The sequence below is a fragment of the Boleophthalmus pectinirostris genome, unplaced genomic scaffold, assembly GCF_026225935.1.
Source record: "Boleophthalmus pectinirostris isolate CB_2022bp ecotype Guang Dong unplaced genomic scaffold, ASM2622593v1 HiC_scaffold_16, whole genome shotgun sequence".
Classification (NCBI taxonomy): Eukaryota; Metazoa; Chordata; class Actinopteri; order Gobiiformes; family Gobiidae; genus Boleophthalmus; species Boleophthalmus pectinirostris.
In genome coordinates this window covers 1,209,058-1,222,980 of record NW_026571095.1, presented here as the reverse complement: position 1 = coordinate 1,222,980, position 13,923 = coordinate 1,209,058, and the positions used below count along the sequence as shown (strand labels likewise).

Below are 13,923 nucleotides of genomic sequence, written 5' to 3'. Positions count from 1 at the left end.
AGCTGAACCAGGACTAAACTACTGTAGATCTTAACCAGGACTGAACTAGGACTAAACTAGATCTTAACCAGGACTAAACCAGGACTGAACCAGGACTGAACCAGGTCTAAACCAGGTCTAAACCAGGGAACTGAACCAGGTCTAAACCAGGTCTAAACCAGGACTGAACCAGGACCAGGACTAAACCAGGACTGAAACCAGGGACTAAACCAGGACTGAACCAAGGACTAAACCAGAAACCAGGACTGAACCAGAGCTGAACCAGGACTAAACCAGGTCTAAACCAGGACTAAACCAGGTCTAAACCAGGTCTATATCAGGACTGAACCAGGTCTAAACCAGGTCTAAACCAGGTCTAAACCAGGTCTAAACCAGGTCTAAACCAGGACCAAACCAGGACCAAACCATGACCAAACCAGGACTAATCTTGGACGAGAACCTGGACTCTAGGACCGCCCCCTGAGAGAACCCCGAGTCCGTGGAACAGGGTGTCCGCAAGGCGCGATGGGGCGTCAGCTGCTGTTAGCACCATGGAGCTTTGAGTTCTGCGCTGGTCCTTTTGCTCGCGGTCACCTGACCTCTACATGGGCTCCTCTTCGGTGTTTCACTGCTGCTGATATCGCAGTAATTTTAGCGAATTTGTATGAAGAAAAACAAAAAACCCACCACTTCAATCCAAGTTAAAAAAGCTTTGTGACACGCTTTACTGACATTTGTACCGAGTTAAATATTACAGTTTTTTTCCCCTGTACTGCCTTACATTACTGCATTACAGCAAAAAGCAACGCATTACAGTAATTCGTTACTTTTATAACGCGTTACTCCCAACACTGACCATGGTGACTGTACTGCATTAAACATGTCCACTCTATCAGGCCAAGTTAGAGGTCAGATCTGTGGAGAAGTGAACCCTGTTACTATGAGAATATATGTTTTTTTTGAACAATTAAATACACACATTATCAAATAAATACTCGATAACATGTTTAATATCATACTGTGGAACATTTCAGACAGAACAACAACATCTCCATGGAAACACAGCATCACAAAAGCTACACAGTGCACCTTTAATTAGTCACAGCACAAAATAAACACATAGATCAAAGTAATACACCATTTGAACTCTTGTCGTCTTTTGTCTGTATTTTGTCTGTATTTTGTCTCTTGTAACCTTCCCCTCGTGTCCTGTAGCTGCGTCTCTCTATATTTGTAGTATTAGGGAGAATCTGTGCTGCGCTCGTCAATGGGAGCTTCGTGATGGCCATTTAAAGCAGTAACAGCCTCCATAAAGCACCTCCTGTGTTTTTATGGCCCATCACCTCTGGAGGGAGGGCATCAGGTTTTTACGACGCTGCACACACTCGCGCTCGGAGTTAGCCCGACCAAGTGCACTGAAAATGGGCTGCACTTTTGTAATGAGGTCCCCGGGTGGAGTCTAAGGCTGTGGACAAAGCGCTGGCAAATGGCTCTAAAGACAGCAGTGTAGTGATGACAGCGCTTTCCACAACACACGGCAGGCAAATGGAGCGCGCTTACAGTGCATTACTCTGCGCTCACGTCACTCTGGGGGGGGGGCTACATGTGTGACTATGGCGGATTGTTTAGCAGTTGCCGCGGTGACACAATGCAAAGTTTTGTCTGAAAAACAAAACAAAATTACGTTAAGCAATTCAGTTTCAAGGAGCCTGTGATCAATATAAGCATTCATGGCTCTGTTTTAGTTTAGATCAGTGTGTGGATGCAAAACAACTTTCTCCAGGTAAACTCTGACAAGACTGAAGTCATAGTGTTTGGTCCACAGAAACAAAGGGACAGTGTCAGCAGTCACCTCCAGTCTCTCTCTCTAAAACCTTCAAATCAGGCAAGAAATCTAGGGGTAATAATGGACTCAGACTTGAACTTTAACAGCCACATAAAATCAATAACATCTGCAGCCTTTTACCATCTAAAAAACAGAGCAAAAAATCAAAGGTTTACTGTCTAAATCAGACTTGGAGAAACTTATCCATGCGTTTGTCTCCAGTAGGTTAGATACTGTAATGTTCTGCTCACTGGTCTCTCCAAACGAGCTGTGAGACGCTGCAGAACATCCAGAACATCCAGAACACTGCAGCTCGGGTCCTGACTCGAACTAGGAAGTACGAGCACATAAGTCCTGTGCTCAGGTCTCTGCACTGGCTCCTGTGCCTCAGAGAATAGACTTTAAAGCAGCTCTGCTTGTACAAGTCTCTCCATGGCCGAGCACCAAAGTCCATCTGTGACATGTTAGTGTCATATGAACCATCTCTCTGCTGGTGCCCAGAGTCACGACTAAACAAGGGGAGTCAGAGTTTCAGGTTCATGCAGCTAAAACCTGGAACAGTCTGAACATGTGAGACAGACTCTTCTGTGACGCTGTTTAAATCCAGACTCAAAACATTTCTGTTTAACTGTGCAATAAAACTGAAAGGTTTTCATTCCGCACTCTTCTCTCCAATTTATGTCTCTCTTTTTTAAATTTTAATCTTCATGATTATTTATGTTTTGATTTGTTTTTATTATGATTTTAATGTATTTCTTATTCTGTAAAGCACTTTGAATTAGAGGAAAGATCTTAAGACCGAGCCCAAGCCCGACCCGACCCGCATTACTTCGTGGTCGGGCTTCAAATAAATATGTTTATAAAATGTATGCTAAAACGATGTGTGGATACTAAACTAAGGAATACTTGTTATAAAATAAATAATATGGATAAAACAGAGAAGTAATGTAATGTAATTGCTATTTAACTACTAAACAGGATCCGCAGAGCCAGAGCTCTGCGCACTGTGAACGCCCCCTCTTCATTTAATCATCTTCCCCTCCGCAAGTCTGCATCTATTTTGACCTGGTGTCCCCAATATGGAGGAGCAAGAAGTTAAACTAAAGGCAGGAGAACTGAAAAGACAAACACGCACCGGTAAGAGTGAGGTGTGGAAAAGCTTCAAATTGATTGTTGAAAATGCTACAGAAACTTGCGTTGGCTTCGCTGAATGTCGTCAATGTGGCGCTTTGCTTTCATACAGAGCAAAAAAGACTGGCACCTCGACGCTGAGCACTGCTCCTCCTCCCGAGTCACAAATAAATATGACATTTCGGGTTTGCTTCGGGCTCGGGCCTGCAAATCAAGTTAATTGGTCGGGCTCTGGCCGGGTCGGGTTTTAATACCCGCGGGCCGGGTCGGGTCGGGCTGGATTTTTTAGGCCCGATCTCACCTCTACTTTGAATTACTTTGTGTACGAATTGTGCGATACAAATAAACTTGCCTTGCTTGCCTTTAGTTTGATTTTCAACCAAAAAAATAGAGTTTTAACTAAGTCAGATGACATTAAAATAAAGATCAGATTAAAGTCTAACCAAACCAAGGCTCTGTCCACACTAGTTCGTATTCGAGTCGTTTTCGTTGTGGATGCAGTGTTTGTCCACGCTAATCTGATTGAAAACGGCTTCAGAGACAGAACGGTCTGGTGCCGTCAGCTCCCACAAATTCATCCCAGTACAGATCTGATCCGGCGCTGTGTGGACGCCTGAAAACGCTCATATGCTGATGTAGGTCTATGCACCACGGAGTCGCTAATTCACCACAAAAACGCTAATACGCTAGAATCAATTCACATAAACGGTATATGTGTACGACCTGCAGACGTATAATCTCTGAAAAGTTTCACATGAATCATCTAGAAGCACAGAACAGACTCACCATCAGAAGAACATCCTCTGTCACAGAAAGAACACTCATATTCCACTGAGTCATGTCCTTTAGTTCGACAGAAGCTGAACCACATCAGTGCACAATAGCGAGCAGTTTTTTGAGCACTCAGTTTATGCAAATGAGTCATGTGGTTTTAAGTTTCGTTTCCGTAAAACTTAAATATACTCAAAGCTGTGTGGATAAGGAAGGACTGCAGACACAGAAACGACATGTCTGGACGCAGAGTGTTTCCGATATGGTGATACACTGATACGCTGATTCGTTTCAGTGTAAACGGGGTCCAAGACAGAGCAGTGCCTTGTTAGTGTTACAATCCTGTGAGAATGTTGATGATGAGCTCCAAGCTGTTTGTGTCTGGTTTGTGTTTTCTCCCTGTGGTGGTATTTTCCTGTACTATTCCAAATACTGCAGCCAGCTGCTCCTCACTGAGAACTCAATAGAATGAATATGTTTATAGCTAAGTGTCAAATCCAGACAGAGATCTCCCTGTTATTTTTATACTGTCGCACTTCGAGCCAGAACCAAACCTGATCTTCCAATTCGTCCAGTCAGATTTGTTTATTTCAGTCAGAGTTCATTGGTCACCATCTTTTCCAAATAAAATGACTTTTCTCTCACCTCAGATGAACAGAGATTAGAGCTTCTCTTATTGAAAATGAATGAAAAATGAACTAAGTATATTATAAAACATGATGTAAAATCTATTCCTTGTGCTCTCCTCTCACCTCCTGCTGCTCTTGTGTCCACAGCACAAAGTGTGTTTTTAAAGCAGGTCTGTGTCAGAACTGGAGCAGGGCTGAGGGTCAAATTCATCTTCAAGGAAAATACTGTCTGCCTTAACCTCACCTTTAGATTGAAATAGGTATCACATATTAAAAGCGTTAGTTTTTAGTGCATTTAAACATTCTGTACATTCCAGTTGTGAGTGTGCTTGCCGCTCCACAGACCTGACTCTTAGGAGGCGGTCATTGCTTTACCTTAGACAAAGTTTGATCTATATATGGTATTATGATGTGAGATACAGCAATAGTTTGGAAGACCATCTGAAACGCCACAGACACATCCTCCCTCTGCTCTTATTGTTCTACCTCTCCAATCACAGTGAAGAATGAGCTCTGCATCCAGCTGTGTTCATGAATCTGTATAATTTAAGTTTGACCTTCGCTCTGTCCTTGGTTCTCAGAGTGATGAGAAACTAGGACAGTTGCCATAGAAATGAACCATTTAAAACTACACATTATATCTTTTGAATGTGATAAAGTCCTCAAAATGGCGCCTAACTGGAAGATAAACCCTATAGATGCATCATGAATTTCGGACTTCCGGTCATCGCGCAATGCATACTGGGAAGGATTTTTCAAAAAAGTGAGCATCAAACCGTCATGTTTGATTTCCCATTGGGATGCGTCTATTGACAAAGCCGATCTTTTCAAGTCTTTTGAACCATATCACTTTTGTTTCAGGTTCTGATATTTTAGTTTTGGGATTCGGACATCGTAATTGTGTGGTTGTTGGATCCTAACAGCAAAAAACGGCTCAAGAAATTTGCTTGCGAACTTCATAAATGCAAAAGGGAATCAGATGTGTGTGACTGCAAACCTCTGTTCAAACTGTTTCCCTTCCCAACGGAATTGAAAAATAGTGAAAGGTGAAGGCGATGGGCAGGATTGATCCACAGGAAGGACAAAAACGGGAACCTTTGGCTGCCTAAATCATCCCGAGTTTGCAGAGAACATTTTGTATGTGGAGCGCCAACAAAGCGGGATCCCGTTTGTTAAGTGAGAGGCACAGAAGACAAACAGACTGAACTCGCACTTTCTTGTTCTTGTAGTTTTACAGCAACATCACGTCTTGGTCTCTTTGCAGTGGAAGGTGCTTCTTGGCGAACAGTTGGTGCCTTTCGCTTTGGCGTTGACTTTTTAAATTCGTAACCAAGATTAAGTGAGGGATCGGGGTTTTGCTTTGATGGCGCTCCACATACAAAATGTTCGTTGCAAACTCGGGATGATTTCTTAGGCAGCCAAAAGTTTCCTTTTTGGTCCTTCCTGTGGATCAGTCCTGCCCATCGCCTTCGCCTTTCACTATTTTTCAATTCCGTTGGGAAAGGAAACAGTTTGAACAGAGGTTTTCAGTCACACACATCTGATTCCCTTTTGCAGTTATGAAGTTTGCAAGCAAATTTCTCGAGCTGTTTTCCGCTGTTAGGATCCAACAACCACACAATTACGATGTCCGAATCCCAAAACTAAAATTTGACAATATCAGAACCAGAAACAAAAGTGATATGTTTCAAAACACTAGAAAAGATCGGCTTTGTCAATAGACGCGTCCCACTGGGAAAACAAACATGACGGTTTGATGGTCACTTTTTTGGAAAATCCTTCCCAGTATGCATTACGCAATAACCAGAAGTCCAAAATTCGTGATGTATGTATTGGATATTGTGATTTGACATAGCTGTAACAAACCTGCATAGTGACAGATTAGAATTCCTCTTGTTCTCTTCCTTTTTACGTGACTAAATCTTCTTTTTTTCTGCGGCTGAACTGATCCTTCTTTTTACAGCACAAATCTGGAGACGAATCTTAATTTTACAGATGGTTTTATGAATTATGAAAGAGCAGTTGTGTAGAGTTTGGCTTTCATGAATTACTTAAAGACTCTGTACCCGATGTTTTTTCTCTGTATTTGAGCAAAATGTGTCTTGCCCCAGTGCAGACATATTATATAAGCAGGTCAAAATATCAGGTCAAAATGTCTCTGGTGTGTTGTCGGCCTGTAACTGTACAGAATTATGGTCAGATAATCAGGAAATATGTCATCAGCATGATACTTTGATTTACTGTGACAACAAAACTAAACTTTGGTCTCTGAAAACTGTGAAAAATATTTAAAAACTCACCGTGGCCAATCATCTATGAATGGCAGAGAAGATCACTGGATGCGGCTTTATACCCATCAGTGACATTTATGAGGAGCGTTGCAGAAGACGGGCCTCCAGGATCATGGGGGACCCCTCGCACCCTCCCACCACCTGTTTGTTCCTCTGCCTCTGGGAGGAGACCGAGGAGCATTAAAGCCAGAACATCTCGGCTGAAGTTCAGCTTCTTTCCTGAGGCTGTCAGACTTTTGAACACTGCACACCGACTTCTTGCTTGAGATGACTCTGTGTCTTGCCACGTTTTACTTGTACTTGTCTATTTGAGCTGCTAAGTGTTGTTGTTTTTGATGTATTTTGTTAGACGTGTTCTCCCAAAAATAACAACTGGAATCGATCGATTAAAAGCAAAAATAATTTATTCCCTATTCAATACAATTCTAATACAGAGCTCTGGGTCAGATCGTTGTCCCTAACTGCCTATAGCTACAGAGGTCTTAAATCAGGCAATCTGACTGCCTCTGAACTAACTTAACCCAGATTTGATAGACATCCATATGAATATGCAAATAATATGTTGAACAGGTAACGCCTTGAATCTTCCTTGGAGTATCTCTGTATTCCTTTAGGTTCAGGGGGTTGACAGCAGCCAAATGTAAATCACCAGTTTGTTTGGTTTTGTACCAGGCCGAACCATCTCCACTGCTGCTGCTCTGCAATCAATTTCCTTAAAAGGACACATCCCTGCACAAAGATGACCTTAAAAACATACATGTTTCACATAGTGGTACCTTTAAACATACATAAGATTTCAGTGGTTAAACAACTCAATGTGTATTAGTCAAACAAATATATAATTTCAGTATTTGATATATGCATGTGGAGCACTCACGATACTGTACTACTTGATATAGTCTTCAATTTACTTTTTAATAATGCTTATTTATTATTGTTTTTATCTCTAGATCACTGGGCCTCGATGAGCACATTCTTTCTGTCATGTGTTTCTCTCACATGCTTGAATGACAAATAAAGAACCTTAACCTTAACCTTAATCTAATAATACAAATGTAATAATAATTGTTTGTGGAGTGTAATGGTTTGTCCATTAAATGCTCTGTTGAGTGACAACAAAACAAAACAAAACAAAAAAAACTTTGTCATCCACATAGAAAATGTAGTGGATCTTAATGATTGTGGTAAAGTAACAGTGACTTTCAGGGTGAAAAAAAGTGCATTACTTATCAGTTAGACTGAGGTCGACTTAAATGAGACGAGTAACTTCAACAGTGACGTGTTATTGCCAAGAGTCCAGCTCCATTTCCCCGTCTGTTCCAGTCCGACTTTTGCTTCCTCCCTGTTGTTCCTACAGCCTCCAGTCATTTCCTGATCCTCCCAGAGCGTCTCTATATCCTCCCTCTGTTCACCCAGTCTCTATATCCTCCCTCTGTTCATCCAGTCTCTATATCCTCCCTCTGTTCATCCAGTCTCTATATCCTCCTCTGTTCATCCAGTCTCTATATCCTCCCTCTGTTTATCCAGTCTCTATATCCTCCCTCTGTTCATCCAGTCTCTATATCCTCCCTCTGTTCATCCAGTCTCTATATCCTCCCTCTGTTCATCCAGTCTCTATATCCTCCCTCTGTTCATCCAGTCTCTATATCCTCCCTCTGTTCATCCAGTCTCTCTATCCTCCCTCTGTTCACCCAGTCTCTATATCCTCCCTCTGTTCATCCAGTCTCTATCTATCCTCCCTCTGTTCATCCAGTCTCTATATCCTCCCTCTGTTCATCCAGTCTCTATATCCTCCCTCTGTTCATCCAGTCTCTATATCCTCCCTCTGTTCATCCAGTCTCTATATCCTCCCTCTGTTCATCCAGTCTCTATATCCTCCCCCTGTTCATCCAGTCTCTATATCCTCCCTCTGTTCATCCAGTCTCTATATCCTCCCTCTGTTCATCCAGTCTCTATATCCTCCCTCTGTTCATCCAGTCTCTATATCCTCCCTCTGTTCATCCAGTCTCTATATCCTCCCTCTGTTCATTTACCATATTTTCCGCACTACAGGGTGCTCTGCATTATAAGGCGCTCTGTCGCTGAACGGTCTATTTTCAAACTTTTTTCACATATAAACCACACCGGACTATAAGGCGCATTAAGCGAAACACAACAGTTAGATAAGTCAGTCAAACTTTATTTAGTGAGTTCACAATAACTCTCAACTTTGTTCAACTGTAACGTGTAAAAAAATACTGTCTGAGACGCTAAATTGTTAGAGTATTCAAAATAACTCATAATTGTTCTAACAGTCCAGCACGCACACATCCCTCTCGTCATTCTCCGAGTCAGTGTCAGCTCCTGTTACCTGGCAGTTCAGTGATGATTCCGGTCTTGGTGAAAGCTCTTAAATGAACCATTTAAAACTACATATTATATCTTTTGAATTTGAAAAAGTCCTCAAAATGGCACCTCACTGGAAGCTAAACCCTATAGATGCATCACAAATTTTGGACTTCCGGTCATTGCACAATGCATACTGGGAAAGAAAAAGTGAGGATCAAACCGCCATGTTTGATTTCTCAGTGGGATGCTTCTATTGTCAAAGCCAGTTTTTTCTAGTCTTTTGAACCATATCACTTTTGTTTCTGGTTCTGATATTGTCATATTTTAGTTTTGGGATTTGGACATCGTAATTGTGTGGTTGTTGGATCCTAACAGCGGAAAACGGCTTGAAAAATATCCGAGTCAGTGTGGTTACTGTTCCCTGGCAGTTCAGTGATGATTCTGGTCTTGGTGAAAGCTCGGACCACAGTTGATCCTGATCCTTAGTCCAGGCGTCCACGATCCGTTGGCAGATCGTGGCGTAAGTGGCTCGGCGCTGTCTCTCTGTCTTGGTGAATGTGTGTTCTCCTTCTCTCATCCACTGCTCCCACGCAGCTCACACTTTCACTTTATAACAGCCTTGAGTTTAAAGTGGGCATTGTGAGTGTGTCTGTTGACAGGTGCATTTTGATATTAAAAGGAATCACAGTATGTACTACTCCACGATGCTCCTGACCACTGGAGCCGTAATGCTGCAAGTGGTGCGGCTTTGTAGTTTACTAAAGTCGTACTAAGACACCCCAATAAATTCATATATAAGACACTCTGGATTATAAGGCGCACAGTCGTTTTTGGATGAAATTAAAGGCTTTTAAGTGCGCCCTATAGTGCAGAATATACGTCTCTGTTACGTTTGGGCACCTTTTGTTTTCCCACTGTTTTTTATTGTCTATATTTTTTGTAGCATTTTTTCCCTATTTTTGTTTTTGTAAGTTAGTTCTGTTGTTGTAGCGAATTTTTATCCTCATTTCTGGCAGGAGCTGTTAAATGCTCGAGCCCTGCCCCCTGTCTGTCTCTCTCTCTCCTCTTCTGTCGACGCACCTCACAGGTACCAGAGCGCACACGCCTCGCTCCAGGAGCCATCTTTCTGGCTCCCCTGCTCCTTCGTTTTGGTAGCTTTTGTTAGCCATTAGCCTTTTGTTTTGACCTGGTGGGACCGGCTGTCCTGTTTTAGCTTTTCCGTTGGGTTTAGGTTTGTTGGGTTTTTTTTGTCTTTAGTTACAGGTGCTGGCACTGGTATCTACCGCCCTGTATGGGGTTGGCCCGGTGTTGCACCTTTTTGTTCTCATCAGGTCCACCTTTCTCTTGTTACTTTTTCTTAGTTCTTTTAAGGGGTTAAGAGTTTCTTTTTTTGCTTTCATCTACAAACATCTACAAAGTCAGAAAAAACAAAACTAAAAATCTCTAATACTTAACTTGGTTTCCGTGTCCTTCTTAATTATATTTGGACTCATTTTTTGGGTCATAACAGTCTCTATGTCCTTCCTCTGTTCATTCAGTCTGTGCTCGAATACACCTGTTCTCCTGTTTTGTTTCTTCCAGCATTTTTTGTTTCCTAAGTGCGGGGCCTTTGTTGAGTTGACATGGAATGACTGAGCTTTATTATTTTATTGCTCCACATGTTATGATGTGTTTTGAACTGAAGATGAACAAAAGTTTTGCTAAGTTTTTTTTCAAAGACTAATAAATATTCAAATCCTTGTACCTGATGCAGATCTAAATGACATTATTGTAGAATAGAACCTGTTTTTACTCTAACTAAAACGGTTCTGGGTTCATTCCCCGGGTCACCCAGGCTTTTATGTGTGGAGTTTGCATGTTTCTCCCCGTGTCCGGTTTTCCCCATCAACCCAAAACATCCTACAGGTCTCCAGGAAGAACAGTTGATAGATCAATTAAGGTCAGTTAAACACAATCAATCAATGAACCCGCCCATGGACTACAGGTGGAAATTAGCACTGGTACAAAGCATCTCTCCTGTTAAAGGGATAGTTCAGGATTTTTGACATAAATCTGTATAACATCCCTGTGAGCAGTGTCGTGCATCCACACTGACTTACCCCCGACAGCGTCCGGTGAGCCGAGATACTGGCCGTTTTCGGTGCTGATGAAAGTAGTCCGGCAAGTTGACTGGGGACTGTATAATAAAGCTTTTTCTTCTCAAAACAATATGTGTTCAAAAGAGTGATACATTTGCATCACAAAGCCATTGTCGCCTAAAAAGTCAGACCTCATAATCACTTGGCACTATTTTCTCTCCGTTCGTATCACTGCGCGCGGCCGCCAGGTGACAGCCGCGCCTGGTTCACTTTGTTTACTGCTCGGAATGTTAACAACAACATGTCTGATTATGACACCGACAATAAAGACTTTGCCTTTACCACAAAGCCAAGGGGAGATCTTTGTGAACCCGAATATACTGATGCCAAATTTCACCAGATGGAGTTAAAACGGGCGGAGAGAGAGAAGAGAGACAGAGAAGTGGAACAAGTTGAAGCTGGAGCCGTGAGAGACCGAGTGAGCGACAATCACCATCACGTCATTTATAAACTCATATACAGCGAACATAGAGCCTCCACTGTGACTGAAGCATGGACGACTAATAGAAACATGGAATCATCCACACACCCACGTAGCTGCTGCCAATAGTGTACGTGACATTTACAATAGTAATAACAGTCGACTTATAAAGTTACGTTTTGTAGAAGCTTCACTGGTGATATGACACTGAGTGATTTACTGCACACAGAGTTACAGCTGATTCTTGAACCTGTTCTCTTGTAAACATAGCAGCACTTCTTTGTTCTTACCTGGTTTGGTTTCCACATTGAAGCTAAAGGCAAGAAGCCAAAGTTTCCTCAGCGCAAAGTCCGTGACAGTGAAATGTGTGTGGAGATTCAGACCAGATTTTCATTGTTACAGCCTGGATAATCAAGAGTCTGCACCATTTTTAGGTATATTCTTATGTATCTTATACAAGCTTATATACTTATGGCTCTAGCTCTCTCGTTAGCTCTCTCACGTCACGGCGGTCTGCGCATGTAAACACTGCCGAACAACTGCACAAAGTGATGGATCCATGCGCGGCTGTCACCTGGTGGCAGCGCGCAGTGATACGAACGGAGAGAAAATAGTGCCAAGCGATAATGACATCTGACTTTTTAGGCGACGATGGTTTTGTGATGCAAATGTATCACTCTTCTGAACACATATTGTTTTGAGAAGAAAAACGCTTTATTATACCGTCCCCAGCCAACTTGCTGGACTACTTTCATCAGCACCGAAAACGGCCAGTATCTCGGTTCACCGGACACTGTCGGGGGTAAGTCAGTGTGGATGCACGACACTGCTCACGGGGATGACATACAGATTTATGTCAAAAATCCCGAACTATCCCTTTAAGATTAATGTAAAATTGTGCGCAGTCCCTGTCTTGTTAAATAAATAAACTGAATCGGTTTCCATGGTTTTCCGAAGTTAGATGAATTTACTCTTACAGTAAAGGTTACTGCAGATTTCAGATGTGAGGATCTGACTGATTCGTTGGCTCAGCTTCACAACATGAGCTCTGTGAATGAAAACTAAAGTTCACTTCACTTGCTGTGCCTCGTTAGAAAGAGGAATTTACTGTTCACTACACTGAGGAATTACTTGTAGCTCAGCTTTAGATTCACAGTTTAGTCAGATTTTTCAAGGCAATCTGTTTCCAAGATGTTTTCAAGTAAGATCTATTTGACAGCATAAAACATGTTAATACAAAAAGAGCATTTTCAAAACAATAAAAGGAAACATGGTGATCTAAATATCTAAATATGTGATGTATGATCAGTTAACACCCCACAGAAGTAAAACATCCCTCTTTAATATCATCATGGTAACTACTTTAACTCCTTTTTTTTCCCCAACTCAAATGAATCTTGTGCAGCAGAGAGGGTAAAGTGTCTTGCCCAACGACACAGTGTCAGTGAGTGCGTTTACATGCGCATTGGTATCTCAGTTATGAGCAGATTTTTTTTGTATCTTGGTTTTGTGAGTGTCTGGTCTATAGACACAGTATCCATGAAAACACTGTTCCACTTTGTGATGTCATGTGGTAATACAGGAAGTGCTCCACTGTGTTTTTAAACTCCATGCACTTTCACAAAAATCATTCAGATGATTTTAGCTCTGGAACTGTCCATCTCTGCTGAATGAAAGCTTAAAGGAGCTGTTAACTAGGCCTGTAACAATAGTCAATAAATCAATTAATCGTACGATAACTTTTAACGAGCTCGATAACTATTCTGGCCACGATAAATTCTATTTGCATGCTTGTTTGTTTTCCTCGCTCTCTCTCGCTCTCAAAGGCTGCGTTCAGACTGCAGCCTGAAGTGACCCAAATCCCATTTTTTGGCCCCTATGTGACCTGTATCTGATCTTTTAATGACAGTCTGAACCACACAGATCCGATTTTTTCAAATACGACCCAGGACACTTGGATATGTGCTCCGGAAACTGATACATATCTGATCTTTTGACATGTGACTTCAGTGTGAACGGTCAAAGTGCATTCATCCACCTACACGTTATCAACAAGCCACAAACCTCACTATTCTGCACTGAAGTAGGCGAAAATTGTTAATGAACTCCGTGTCACTGAAGTGAAGCACATCACCACTCACCACTCTTGGCTCCGTCTCCACATCCACATGTTCCTTTCAACGGACGTTGCTGCCGCTGTCCCACAAAACTCCACGGCCAAAAACCTCGTCCTTCTCCTTCTCAATCTCCTCCTTAAAACAAGTAAGTTGTTCATGTTCGGGCTCCGGTACGAGAGGAACTTTAAAATCTCCAGGTGCTCAATGCTCACGTCCATGTTTGGACAACTTCTGTAAACACAGAGCACGCTCGCTGCGGTTGACGTCATCGTGTCCTCCAGTGTGCATGCAGG

The 13,923-nt window shown here is 42.2% G+C and overlaps 1 protein-coding gene across 1 annotated transcript in view; it reads left to right on the top strand.

Annotated features, from left to right (window-relative positions):
- Window positions 1-13,923, top strand: part of atp1a2a (ATPase Na+/K+ transporting subunit alpha 2a) — a 350,773-nt gene that overhangs the window by 52,180 nt on the left and 284,670 nt on the right. The window lies entirely within an intron of this gene.